Here is a 13,655-nt window from a genome sequence, read left to right as displayed (position 1 = left end):
AAAAGCAACCCCTTTAGCTCACCTTACCTGATCTGTGGCCTGTAAAGACGCACCTGGCATTAAACAGACAGGGCAGGAGCGTCAACTGAACAATGGAGGACTGTCAGGAGCGACAGCGGGGCACGGCTCTACCATCACTGCTCTGACAGCGAGGGCCTCAGAGGGTAAACTGCTTTGCTGGAACTAATTAAACAGATGAAGTTATGACATGAATATGCAGATGTTGTTTACATTTTACCATATGGTATTATTTCAGGTAATAACGCACAGGAGAGCCATCCCTCTCATTAATGTGAAAGGATGGAGGGAAAACACTGTCGATCAACAGACATGTGAAGCAGAAATATGATAGGGCTGACTCTTGGGTCTTGGAATCTATTTTAAGCCATTCAATTAACATATATGTTGATCGCCATTATAGTTTAATTTAAATTGTTAGCATGAAATCTTCCTAAGTTTTCTACTCAATTCAGCTTCTTTACGCCGAGTTGTCACTTTTTAATGCCTTCTCAAGTAATTTGTTCACAGTCTCACACCGGTACTTCCAATTAAATCCTCTCTAACTTAAATAAATGTGCAGATTTCAACAAATACCAGGTTCATATTTCAATGCACAAACTGCTTATCTTGGATTTTACTGTGTGTTTTATGTTAAAAGAAGTTGAGAGTTTTTCCTTTCTTTCCATGCGCGGCTTTACCATTCCCCCGGAGCGGGTGCTGCGAGGTTAAGAGGGAAAGGGCCGATGGAGTCGCGTTTAGTAAGAAGTGTGGGATCACGGGGGCCAGCTGGTGGGGTGATGGGGAGCGTAATTGTGCCCGCTGTGTGGATAGCAGGGAGGGGGAATTGGGGAGCAGGGTGAAAGGATGGGGTGAGAAACCCAGGAAAAAAAAAAAAGGAGGGGAGGGGACACCTCAATTACCTGTGCTCTCGCTGACCCCTCTCTGCCTCTGTCTCTCCATGGACAGACCCGCTGTCTGAGAGGCGGGGTGCATTTCCACAGCCAGATGCACATCCCCCTCCTTTGTTCCAGATAGCATTAGCTCTTTTTTTTCTGCGCAAACTTAGTTGCAACTATTTTCTTTCTATATGAAATTTTAAGGTTGATTTTAATTAAAAAGAAAAATCGGCTGAATTTTTTTTAAATTAAGTTGTATGTGTGTGAATAGAAGGCTATAGCAACAAAATAAAAAGCAACTAAAGTAAAAAAATAAAAATAAAAAGTTCTCTCAGACACATTCATCAGGTTACATTTAGCTGTCATCACATATTTTGGATCTCCTTCTTGGGCTAATACTGTAAGTGACAGAGGCTGGTTTAAAATCAATACTTCACGGGAGTGTGATGTCTTAATAAACTCTCTGTGTTGTTCAGACAGGAAGGCTAGATGTGTACGAGAAGGACTACAGCGCCAGCCATTGTGCACCTGTCAAGTGCAGCCCTCAAAAGCAGATGAAGCTGTCAGATTATTAATATATTTACACTGACAGGCTCCGAGTCCACCCCCGAAGCCCACCCCTCTTTCAGCTTCTCTCAAAAAATTATTCCGCGCATCAAAGAGGTAGGCAACGAGGTCGGATGCGGGGTCAAAGGCCAAATACATTTTGAAAGCAAATTCTCTTCCTTTTGCAACCCGTTTTTATTGCTGTTGCTCCCCTTCTCTGTTGCGACCATTCAGCTGAAACTTAGGCTGAATTGGCAGCAGCTTTCAAAGAGCTTGGCAGCCTGGCGGACCTCAGGAGCTCTCAGCTGACATCTCTCTGGGCTAGTCTATGCTCAGGGGTCAGCGTGAGCCCTGACTCCCAGGACCCACTCACTCAGGCGCTACCATGAGTCAGTCCTGCAGACTGAAATTAAAATGTGAAAAGCTGCGCGACTGAAGGCATTCCTCGCCCCCCATGGCATTTTCCTTTCTCAGTGACAGGTCCTCTGAGACTGCTTTTTCTTTTATGTTTCTTTTCTCCCTTTAGATTATTTAACAACATGCGAACAGAGCTGTCAAGGAGAGACATGCTTGATCGACAGAGCACGGAAGTGTCTCAGTCAACATGGGGTTAAATTCGATTTTCTGCATGTTCAATGTGCCAGTCTCCAGCTAGTTATTGCCTTAGTTTGATGTTTTTTGATGGATCAATTATCCATTATAACATGTTGGGATGCCAAACATAATAGCAACTATGACACCTGTCACAATCTTCTACCAGGATAAGGAAATTAAAATGATTTAGTAACAGCTAATTTAGTCCTTGTTGTGAATCTAATTATGGCTGTAGTAATTTTGGCATAAAAATGTATGGATACATGGAAAAAAGGGTGTATTTAATTTGAAATGCCTAAATGAAAGCAAAAAATATGGAACTGTGCTTTATTGAATTTAAATAAATCCATGTTGTATGTCATACTTTACCTATTTTCCGTTTAAAATAAAATTATGTGAAAAATGCAGCAAGCCAAGTTAACCACACAAAACATTTCAGATATTTTCTGTTACACGGATGTCACTATGGGTTCATTTTAAAGACAAATATAATTAATTTAGAAAATATCAAGAAAAAAAAAATCCTGGAGCTAAAAAAAACATTTTTGTGCAAATAAATCTCATCAGTAGACATGAAAAATATTTAACAGCTTTTCAACATGTGGCGTTTTAGCATCACAACAGCAAATTCATTAAGAATTTTAATTCACTTTCTGACAAAAGTGCGAAAGCTTAACAGCAGCACCGTGCTTCTCAATACCATGTATGTGAGAAAGCCGTGTGGGAGCGTCTTATCGGTACATGTGTGCATATACTTGAATTTGCAAGTAAAGAGCCTTATTGGGATTACCCACGGTACATTCTGTTTGGTATCATAAAGAGAAAGGAGGGAATGGATGTGTGTCTCTTTTTTTCCAGGGATTCGGTAAGCTCTCTGTCAATGGTTTAGGGTTGAATTGCCTTGGATAGCTCCCTTCATTCCATGGAATGATCTCAGACCTAATTTACTGGGCAGCTCAGGATCCAAAGCATACAAGGCTGTCCTCTGCATAGAATGTGTGAAATAGATAGAGCAGCCATCCCTCAGATGTGTGGAAGTAATCTCCAGCCAGAGCTAGTCCAGAAGGCCTTACCCTTAAAGGGATTGATGCAGTGTCAAAACCTTTGGCACCAGGGTCAGCCTCTCTTCTTGCCTCACCAATCTTACAAAAGCTGAATTTCTTTCCCTCACTATTCGTTTCTCTTTTTTCTTCTATTGAATTCATCAGCAAGGGAGGAATGAGATGTGAATGAAACATTTTCATTAGAAGGGAGGAGAATCCTCGGTCAGAGATGAGGCCCAAGCCAATGACATCCCCACCGATTGTTTTCCTTTTTTTTTCTTCTTCTTACACTTTCCCCAGCTGTCACTCCGTGCGGTATGTGGCAAGCTGATGGAAATCAGCACTGTGTCAGGGCCGTCATATCTCCAGAAAGACATAAAACATGCAGAAACATCAATAAGCAACAGGCCGCTTGACAGCTCTCTCTCGCCGCGATGCCGGCGAGCGGAGAGGAGGGGAAGGTTAGGACTCTGGGGGGATGCTGTGGAGTTGAAGTGTCTTCTTCAGGCTTCACTGCGACCCAGGAAAAGACAAGATAAAGTCTATCAGGTTATCGCCCAGTTCAAGTTGCTTCTCGGACAGCAAGGCCACTGGGACTTTGGATGTCAGGAGATCTGTGTGTGTATGTGAGTGAATGTCTGTGTGTTTCGGATTTTTTCCTGCAGGTGGACGGTGTTCGCAGAAAAAAAAAGAATACCTCATTCTTTTTATTATTTTTTGGCACCTTTTATTTTCAAATGTCTATTAATTATGTTGGTATCGTTTCATAGATTTTGTTGTTGTAAAAAATAAACATAAGATGACTTACAATGGCCAAGACATACTTTTCAGTATGCATTTATTTCACTAATGGAAGGTAAAGGTGAAGTCTTATGGACTGCAGACTGACACTGCCTCTCGCAGCTTCTAATTAGGGAAGTTTTCCTTGCCGTCCAAAACTGCTGAATCTTGTTTTCAACACCCTACGCCGGTCATCCCAGTTCACCTAACCTACCTGGTTAGAATGATGAGATGGGACGAATAATCACCTCAACAGCATCCTGTCTTTGAAGAGGTAAATTCACCGGTAATTAGTATGACACAGATGTCAATGAAGGAAGCGGAGCTTTCGGGGGGAAGCTGAAGTTTCACCAAAGTTAGGGTTGATTAGTTTTGTGTAACGCTGTGGATCTACATATCAAATGTAGCTCCGTATTTTAGCTGAGCTTCCCAACACTCCTACATCTTCTCCCTCCCCATCTGCCTCCTGTCCATTGATCAGGCTTTCAGGGCATCAGTCTGTTTAACATCTGCTCCGAGTAGCAGCAGCTCAGGTAACTATATTGCTGCTCCGCACCGCCTATTGATCTTCACATCCAACTGCAAGAACATCTGTTTCGGCGCGCTGTTTGTCAGCATAACTAGCTACTTTGTTTCGCTTCACGTCCTGGCCACTTTCACTCCTTTCCCGCACACAGCAGTCTGACTCCTAAATGTTTGTTAAATAGTTGTTTACACTGCTCTAATATTGAACGGGAAAATTAGTCGCTCATTATGTCTTGGCAAATAATGAGTGTCTATATTTAATTGTAAATTGGTTTGTAATTAACCAAGAATCCGACTGTAAATTTGAAGAAGCTGTCTGATTTAATGAGTATATAAAGTCCTCTCAAAACATTAACAGTATTGATATATTGACAACACTTAATTAGGCTTTTCCAGAAGATATTTATTTATTATTGCTTAAATATAATTAAAAATGTCCTAATATTTTTAAAACAATTAAAAATACAAAACCGAAATACAAAAAAAATCCAACAAAAAATTAATAATATAACCAGAAAAATAATAGGTTTAATTAATGTATTTTATTTTTAGTTTTTTATTTGGTAAAGAGCACAAAACAAACTTAAAGGCTACCAAGAGTTTGCATCTTTGAATTCCCTGTCAGGGCCTCCCGTCTCACACGAACCGCCGCTGCCCAATTTATTTTTGCTCTTTTGTAATAACAGGGCATAGGTGAGTTCATTTTAATTTTTGATTTCTAAAGCTATCAAATACGGCTCAGATGAGAAATCAATTTTCCCAGCTGTGTTGGCTTTGTGGTGAAAAGAACTCCTGCCATTGGTGAGCCACCAGTCACATGACCAAGTCAGGGATTAGTTCAGCAGGCCATGCCGCTGCCGCCTCAATTACAGGCTGCCTCTCGCCATTTACCTCCATAACATCTCATTCTCAGAAAGCAGTCATATTTAATTCATGACAGCCTCCACAGAAATAATTGTTATCCATTTTGTGTGTGTGTTTTTTTTTAATTTAAATAGATTCTGAACACAACTTTTTACTTTTCATGATAGCAGGTGTGCTCAGGGATGAACAAAGACTAAATATTCAAAGCTCCATTCGGGAATCTTGCTGGAAAGAGTTTAAATATTAGCAATAATTTTAAGGACTTTTTTTTATTTTATCTGTTGTGTCTGTGCCTTTATTTTTAGTTAACAATGTGCAAACAAATTGTTGTTAATTACCAATATATCAGCAGAAGAATTCAGTGGTGTCTTGTTTGGAGCAGATGTTTAGCCTGTTTTCTGCAGCTACAAACTTCACAGTGTGCTAAATGACTGTTATAAAAATAATTATCAAAAACTCCTAATTACAGACACTACAAAAAAATCATTGTGGGCTATTTGTGTGTTTGCAAGTATATTTCATATTTTTCTGAAGTGTCGGTTTGAAAATTGAATCCATTCCAACATTTGTTTTTCATCAAATGAGCCCTCATTTTTACCCCCCCCCCCTGCACAACTCAAATTGACAATTTGTTCTGTAATCAAAGAATCTCTCTTTCAGATGCGTCAGTTTATAAACACGAGGTACAGATGAGGCCATTTCTCGACTTACCACCAGATTATACCCGTTTGACAGTTGTGTTATTCTATGTGGTTTCCATGACAACTGTTTGGGTAAGGCCCCCCAATAAAACCAACCTCAGCTGTCATCTCTTCACCTAAAAGCTTTGTAATTGCTCTCATTTGCATACTACAATTAAGTGTGTTAGCTCACAGCAAGAACAATCAACCTCCACTAAGGACTGGGGATAGTATAATTATTATATCAGTGGATTTGTATGAAACATTACTGACGAGCCTTTGTTTGATGTATGCATTAAACTGTCAGACTATAGATTGCATATTCTGATTGCTTTACTACATGAGTGATATAAACAGTTAAAATGGGACTTCTTTTGGTATTTCTTCATTATATTTTGGCAAAAGTTTTACCTTAAAAGTGTTATTGTTTCCTGCTGGCTGGTTATTGTGTTTTTTTTGGCTCAACTTTGGACTGGACAGAATGATTTGCAGACAGTTTGATCTGTTGTTTGAATGGAAAGGTTATGTGCAGCGGGCTCTAAAGCATTGTTTCTCTTTTCCCTCAGATGCACACAGGCTGTAATGAAGAGCTCTTGAACTGCCTGTCAGAGAAACAGTGACAGAGTTCAGGAGCATGCCTCTTTGCCTTTGCTGGACATAACATCCACACACACACACAACTTTAAAGACTCTCACACAAAGACAAAAATCTATTCCATTGATATTAGATTTTTTTTTATAAATCCTTATATTTTCCTCATTTTTGTTTCTTTGACTCCATTTAAAGTGAAAAACTCAAAAAAAAAGTTTACATTTTTTCATATTTCCAACCCTCTGAATTTTTTTGTGTACTTGTAATAAAGCACTTAATCTTTGGGAAATATTATTTGAAGTTTTCTGCCTCCAGGCTCTGAATTGAAATGGAAGCCCAAACGGCTTTAAAGGCGAGGGCACAATTCCCGGCTCGCCGTCGCCTTTTCCAACACAAACTGGTCAAGCAGAAATGAGACCTGCATCAATTTTAATTTGTATTTATACTGCTGATGACCCGCTCCTTTCAGTCTGCCATTGGAGCCACAAATTACACCCATCATAACTCTGATTCCAACGGCCCACGGTGTGCTATCAGAAAATTAACATGGTTATACACCACTGTTAGGTTCAGGGTGTCACAACACAATTATACAATCACGCAACCTGAGGAGCTCTGGCTGGTCGCCGGTGTATGACAACTAAGCTGGAGGGCTGCGCTGTCTGTCACATCCATGCGGGTGAGATAAGTTCACTGAGGAGGAGTGGTGTCTGTTCTTCTTTATCTTTGTCTGGTAAATATCACAGGCTTTTGTGGTTAGATGCAGGTTTTTTCTGTTTTTGTTTACAGGAAAATTTGTCATTTTTTAGGCTATCCTCACATCTTTTAAATAAAAAAGGAAGTTTTTCTATGCCAGCCATGCAGTACTTCCCTTCACTTCAACTTTCAATCAACCTTAATCCTTATATCTCATAAAACTTGTACCAAAAAAATACATATATAAGAGGAAGCGCCCCTGCCTGGATCCCCTGTGTGCTCTCAGTGTCAAGCCATTAGGCTGTGTGAAATGAGGTGCCACTCATGAGTTATAATGCTGCACATCTCTACATGCAGTGGTAAAAATATGACCCTTCGTTGCTCAGTTCTCTGTTGGATGCATGGAAATAATTTGCTTGTGATAGTGGCATATCCCGCAATATCCCAATTCAAAGTCACAAAGACATGAAGAGGGATGTTGGATGAATCCAAAAGAAAAGTCCACTTCAGAATGGCTTTGAAATTAATTGAAACTGCATATGTGTTTGTCTCAGTGAGAACGATGACAGATGAATGAAAAAATATTAAAACCCAATGGAAAAAGAAAAAAAACTTTTATATACAGTATTTCAAAGAATGATCAACCTCGGTGATAGATAGAAAGAAAGACAGAAATGATGAAAATGGCATCATAGATTAAAGAAAACGCTCACGATTTCCTTAAGGAGCAACTGAAGGTTTTGGAGCATTTATTTGTAGAGTAAAGCACATTTTGCCATTGAAATCGAAATAAAAGTAATGAAGACGAACAATCGTACAAACGGTTAAAGAACTTCATGAAAGTTACTAAAGCCGTACTTCTGAAATATATACCCAGAGGTACAGTAGATGTAACATTGATAGGGAAATAAAGCTAATAAATGTCACTTTGATGTGACAACAAATTATACATGCTTCTATCAGATCTCATTTCCATTCCACAACACAGGCATAGAGAATACCCTGAAGCGTGGCTGTTAATAGGAGCCTCTATCAGCCGTCGTGGAAAGCCTGCCTCATTACTCACTCCAGCACAACTGTGCCCAGGGTGGTCGATTTCCCCAACGGACACTGGTTCACAGACCAGAGAGGCACTGTGAGGCATATGCCTTGTTTTGCAGTGTGCGGGGCACAGATGCCATCATGTTGCAAATGTGTGACATAGGTTTGGTCCGGAAATTCATTTGCACAAAACATGGGGAAAAAGTGTTTGGAAACATGGGTCGAGTGCCTTAATTTGAATTATTCGTGTTATTAATCCATAATCGGCAAGGTGACAGAAAGATGTCTCATCTTTTTTTTTTTTTATTTTATGCCTGATACCACACAACTTTCCCACTATTCAGATTTTCATTTGGGAGGGTGCCAAACATTCTATTGCCATAACCCTCGATTGCTTTTAACCTCTGCAATGAATATTTTAAAATATTAGATGCCCGAGTCTTTCATTTGTCCCGATATTCTCAGTGACCTTTTTTTCCTCACTGCTAGAACGCAGCCGCTCGGATCGTTTCTCCTTGGCTTTACTATCTCCACCCCTGTTTCTATCTTCCCCGACAAAGTCAATAGGGGGCATCCCTCATCTGTCAAAAACAAACATCCGAATACGTCTCTTGTTTTTCTGCTCTTCTGTCATTCCATCTTTCTTGTGCCGTCTCCCCCCCTCGCGCCTGTTAAATCGGCCCAATCCGCGGATTTTATTGAAGTTCCCCCGCGTTCACCGTCAGCATATGCAGACGGGGTCGGGAAACCTGTGAGGGAGAAAGTCCCGGAGAAGTAGCTGACCCTCTGGTGACTCTCGCACCCAGAGGGGAGGCAGCAGCACTCGCTGTGTTGTGTGTTTCGGTGCAATCTGTGGAGCAGATGGCTGGAGTCCTGGGCAGAGAGCAGCAGGTCTCAGTCTGCATGTCACCAGGATGACAGGAGCTGGCTCCCTCCGAGCTTTAGTTAATACCTTCCTCAATCACGCACACTTGTTAATGGTCTGTGCAAAACTCAACTGACTCTCTTCAAAGGAGCAATGACAACAAAAGCCTACTACACACTAGCTGCTCTTTTGTAAATATATTTTAAATTACAAAAAAAAAGTGTTTTTTGTTCATTTTTGCTGCACAATACTACTTTTTGTGAGCCTAATCTGATCTAAAACTCCAATTCTCTCAAAAATTGATTTTCCATAAAGATTATTCAATACATTTGTATTTGTTTTTTAACAATTTTAACAAAATTTTTTTGTAAAAAAAGAAAACTTTACAACAAAATCATCAAAATTAGTGTTTAGTAAATTAGGTCCAAAGGCATCAGAGCACTCATTTTGTTGCTTTCCATAAGTCAAATGAGCACAGAGGTAAATAATCGTTTGCTTAACTTTTGTTCCCCGCTCTCCCCTCCTGCCAATCAGGGTTTAATCTCGCTTACTGGCAGGTACAGCGGGATGGAACATGCTTGGAGAGTGCCGCTGCTTATCCTCCTCTCCCTCTTTCTCCGTCTCCTCATATTATATAAGGAGTGGCAGCAGGCAGAGTGACAGACTGCCCCAAGAGATGACACCTGTCACTGAGGGGAGTGCTGCTAATCTACAAGCCTCATTTTGTTTGAACTCTTTGTCACCTTGCCGTCAAATCCTCATCTTCTCAGTCACTGCCAGCTTTCCTCCCCTCTGCTTCTTCCCGGCTCGCTCTGCTCTGCTTTGCCCAGCCCACCACACACAATGCAATTCCTGCAGCATCACACACACAAACCGGTGTCCTCTGTGAAGGAGCTTCGTGTCTGTTTATTTAGTTTTCCATGTTTGTCTTTCTGGGTTTTCAGCACATATATATATAAATAAATAGAGCGCACTTTTTGACAAAGTTGTGTTGGGAGTTTGGTGTCTCCCTCCAGAGTTGGGTACAATTGGTTACATGCCCCCCGCGTATGAGAAAGATGAAGCGCCTTTGTTCAAATGTTTTTATTTCCTGAACAAAGCGGCATTCATTCATTCATATTGAGATTTGTCTAAGTTAAAGTGATCTAAATAGAAATGCAGTCTGGAGTGGCTCAGCCTCTATGGAGCAGCACACTCCACCCCCTGGCTAAATATCTATATTGTCCACTCCTACAGACTATGCTTTGTAATTATAATATAATTCATTATGTCTATGCTGCATGTGTCACAAAGGACGGGTCCTCCCCAAAATCCTCCTGTGCTGTTCAAGCTGACCGAACACATTCTTGTATCCATTTTAAAGCCCACAACTTGGAAATACTCCGTCCCACCCCCAGAAACAATAGATTTTCCTTTTCTTTTTTTTTTACTTAATAAAGATATCACCCGCAAATTTGACAGCTCAACGAGAGGGGAACAGGAAACGGACAAGAAGGAAAAAAGAAGATTTATATCCAAGACTGTTTCCGTTTCAGCAAATGATAATAAATAGAAAAAGAAGAATAAACATCATCTTATAAGATTTTTTAGCACCACTTATAAATAGGAATTCTAAAACTGATAATTAATTGCTTTTAATTAAATAATTAGGGATTATTAGTCTTATGTAAATACTACATTTTTCTCCATTTTTAAACGATGACAGCAGGAAAAAAACACACACACACAAACACACAAGCTATAATCCAAATTGGAGAAGATGCATCGGCCAACTTCTTTAAATTCCTTCCATTAAGTGGAATTATCTTTTCCAGACACATTTTGTATGAATGCATCCAAAAATCCCCATTTCCTTTGGATTGCACAAGGTTTAATTTAATCCTTTTTGCTTATTAAAAAATAAGATGCAGCATCTTTAACAATGGAGAGGCTGGCCTGCGTGGAGCACAATGGTTGAGGTTAAATTGAAGGTTGTACAGCTCCTTTGCTGTATAAGGAGCATTCACATTTGAATGAAAGGACGTCTGAATTGGTCATCCTACATGGCAGTGCAAAATTGTAAATGTGCACCAAAAAAAAAAAAAAAAAAAACAGAATGGGTTACAGTACTTTTTCATATTTCTTTGCACGTGTTTTTCCAGGGCTTAACAATATAAAGTCCCTGGTATGTAACATTTGCTCAATAACTATTTAATCTGCTCACAGAGTCTCTTATAACTAAAATAATGTCTTCACCATGTCCACATGCTCCCAAAATTTGCTTGTCCAATGAATCGCTTAAGAAATAAAGTGAGAAGGAGAAAAATCTTTATTTATTTATCAGATTTTTATGTTTTTTGGGGGGTTTTGTGCCATAATTGGTAAAATTACGACTGAAGGTAAGACAGAAAAAAAAGAAAAAAGTACTCAAAGTTTATTTAAGCATTGCTGCTATATGTTTTAAATGTCAAGATTTTTTCATTTTTATTTTCCCTGACACTTTAACATATTATCATCATACAGTCAGCAAATTGAAATTATATTTTAAAAAAGCCCAACAGCATCCAGTGGCAGTTGGATTTAATTTAAACTTGACTCAAAGAAAATACAAGGCATGCAAATTTACAAAAACACAATAATCTTTCTTAGTTTGACTGCAAACTATTGTTTCATTCATTTGCTAATCTTAAAAATACCTGCCATGTTCTACAGAATTATACAAAAATGTGACTCCAAACTGAAAATGCATGTCCAACTAACACAGTATTTAGGTAAGATTTAGATAAATTAAGCCATGTCGTTAAAATAAAAAATAGATCATTATTTATGCTGTACCACTTCTGTCAACATTAATTTTTCTTAACCAGTTATGTAGTTTTTGTTTAAATTTGAGTTGTTTTATTTCATTTGCAGATTGTTATGTTCGATCAGTTCAAATGAACTTCCTGTTTGTTGTGACCACATTATACCAAGAAGAATAAATCCATTTTTTTTTTACTACAACTGATTTTAAGTTAAATGTGTCTACGAGTTACAATTATTTCATCTGAATGAAAGTCAGCAAAAATGTGTTTATTTTATGAATTTATCCAATCAGGTTAGTATCTAAGGAAGCCTTAAAGTATATACTTTTACATTTAGTAACATAAGTTGATGGTTTTATTGTTATGTTGAGTAATCCAGTTATTATTGTGAAATGCTGTATTTATTTAATTGAAAGTGACTTTTAAAGACAACTAAAAGGCAGGAAAAGTTTGAAAAATAGAATAGAATAGAGTGGGACATGTTACATGTACATAGAAAATTCTAAAAGTCAGAAATCAACATCTAACTTGTTCTGATTTGGTATTATAGTATATGCATTTATTACTAGATTTCTTTTAAAATCTCACCATATTTTTAAATGAAGGAAATAGAAATAAAAAAATATTTTTGATTTTTTTTCTTAATTGTACATAAACTTCCAGAATTCTTCAGAATCTTTGTGTTTGTTATTTCCCTCTTGCTCTCCTTTGTGCTTCACGCTCTTCTTCTTTCCCCATTGAGTCTTTTGTGTTTGGGGAAAGTTGCACAGTCGCTCAAAAAACCATATTTCATGCACAATATTCAGAGCATGAATAGGCAGAGACCAGCGGCTCGTCTCGGGAGTCAAAAACTAGATACAATGTCTTCTGCAGTGGGATGGCCAATACAAATTGTCTGGCGCACCTATCCAATTAACACCCCGCCTGCCAATCCCTGTAAGGTCACGCGCCGACTCCCATGGCACGCTCTACCTGTCTCTCCTGCTCACAGCACATGCCCAGCCTCAATATAGAATTAACGCCACTTTTCACCTGGTCACGCTGACATGGCATAGATTAGACTGGTGCAGCATTGAGATATGCACTCCAAATGAGGTCGCCCGGGGTTAAGATTTCAAATGCAGTGGGGCTATTGTTTTGCCACTTCTTTCATATTAATTAAACTCTGAGGTGAAAATGTTCTTTACTAAAGTACCACTTAATTCCTTCACAAGTGAACAGCTGATAAGACATTTAATGATCACCTGGATGTTGCAACTTATCACTCCAGCTAAGACCCCAATAAACCATCGGGGCTAAATGTTTCTATTGTGTTCGTCGATTATCTGAGAATTATACATTTTTACAGAACACGTAGAAAAGAGGATTTATTTTCTGGGCCTTCCATTTACCTTAATCACCCAAACAAAATTAAATAATTAATTTTTCTGTTGTTCATTGATAATATTCATTGGATGTTTCTATAGGTAATGACATAATTTCATTTTTATGCTTTTATTTAATCCAAAAGACCATATTAACAGTTATTATGGCTGTTTAGAGAGTTCATGGTGCTTTACATCTCATTTTCCTTCAAATCTAACGCAAATCTCACCAAATGCAAAATGATAAAAGTGAATTTATTTACTATTGGAGCTCGAATAGCTTTTGATAGAGCAGTAAAACACAAAAATGCAGCAAATTGTGGGATGAACATCTGAGGTGCATGTGGTTCTTGAAATATGTTAGTCTTCAACTCCTCGCAGATGTC

At 38.8% G+C, this 13,655-nt stretch overlaps 1 long non-coding RNA gene across 3 annotated transcripts in view; it reads left to right on the top strand.

Moving 5' to 3' along the window:
* Nucleotides 1–13,655, top strand: part of LOC118598863 — a 109,762-nt gene that overhangs the window by 69,900 nt on the left and 26,207 nt on the right. Inside the window, exon 3 of one of the 3 annotated variants that reach the window (XR_004948055.1) lies at nucleotides 6,495–6,649. The exons of the other annotated variants lie outside the window; for them this stretch is intronic. This is a non-coding gene — a long non-coding RNA (uncharacterized LOC118598863). Of the gene's footprint in view, nucleotides 1–6,494; nucleotides 6,650–13,655 lie in introns of those variants that run through there. 3 annotated transcript variants of the gene reach the window in all.

The sequence above is a fragment of the Oryzias melastigma genome, linkage group LG6 (genome assembly GCF_002922805.2).
Source record: "Oryzias melastigma strain HK-1 linkage group LG6, ASM292280v2, whole genome shotgun sequence".
Lineage (NCBI taxonomy): Eukaryota > Metazoa > Chordata > Actinopteri > Beloniformes > Adrianichthyidae > Oryzias > Oryzias melastigma.
Note: the sequence above shows the minus strand (reverse complement) of the source record. Positions and strands in the feature narration are given on the sequence as shown.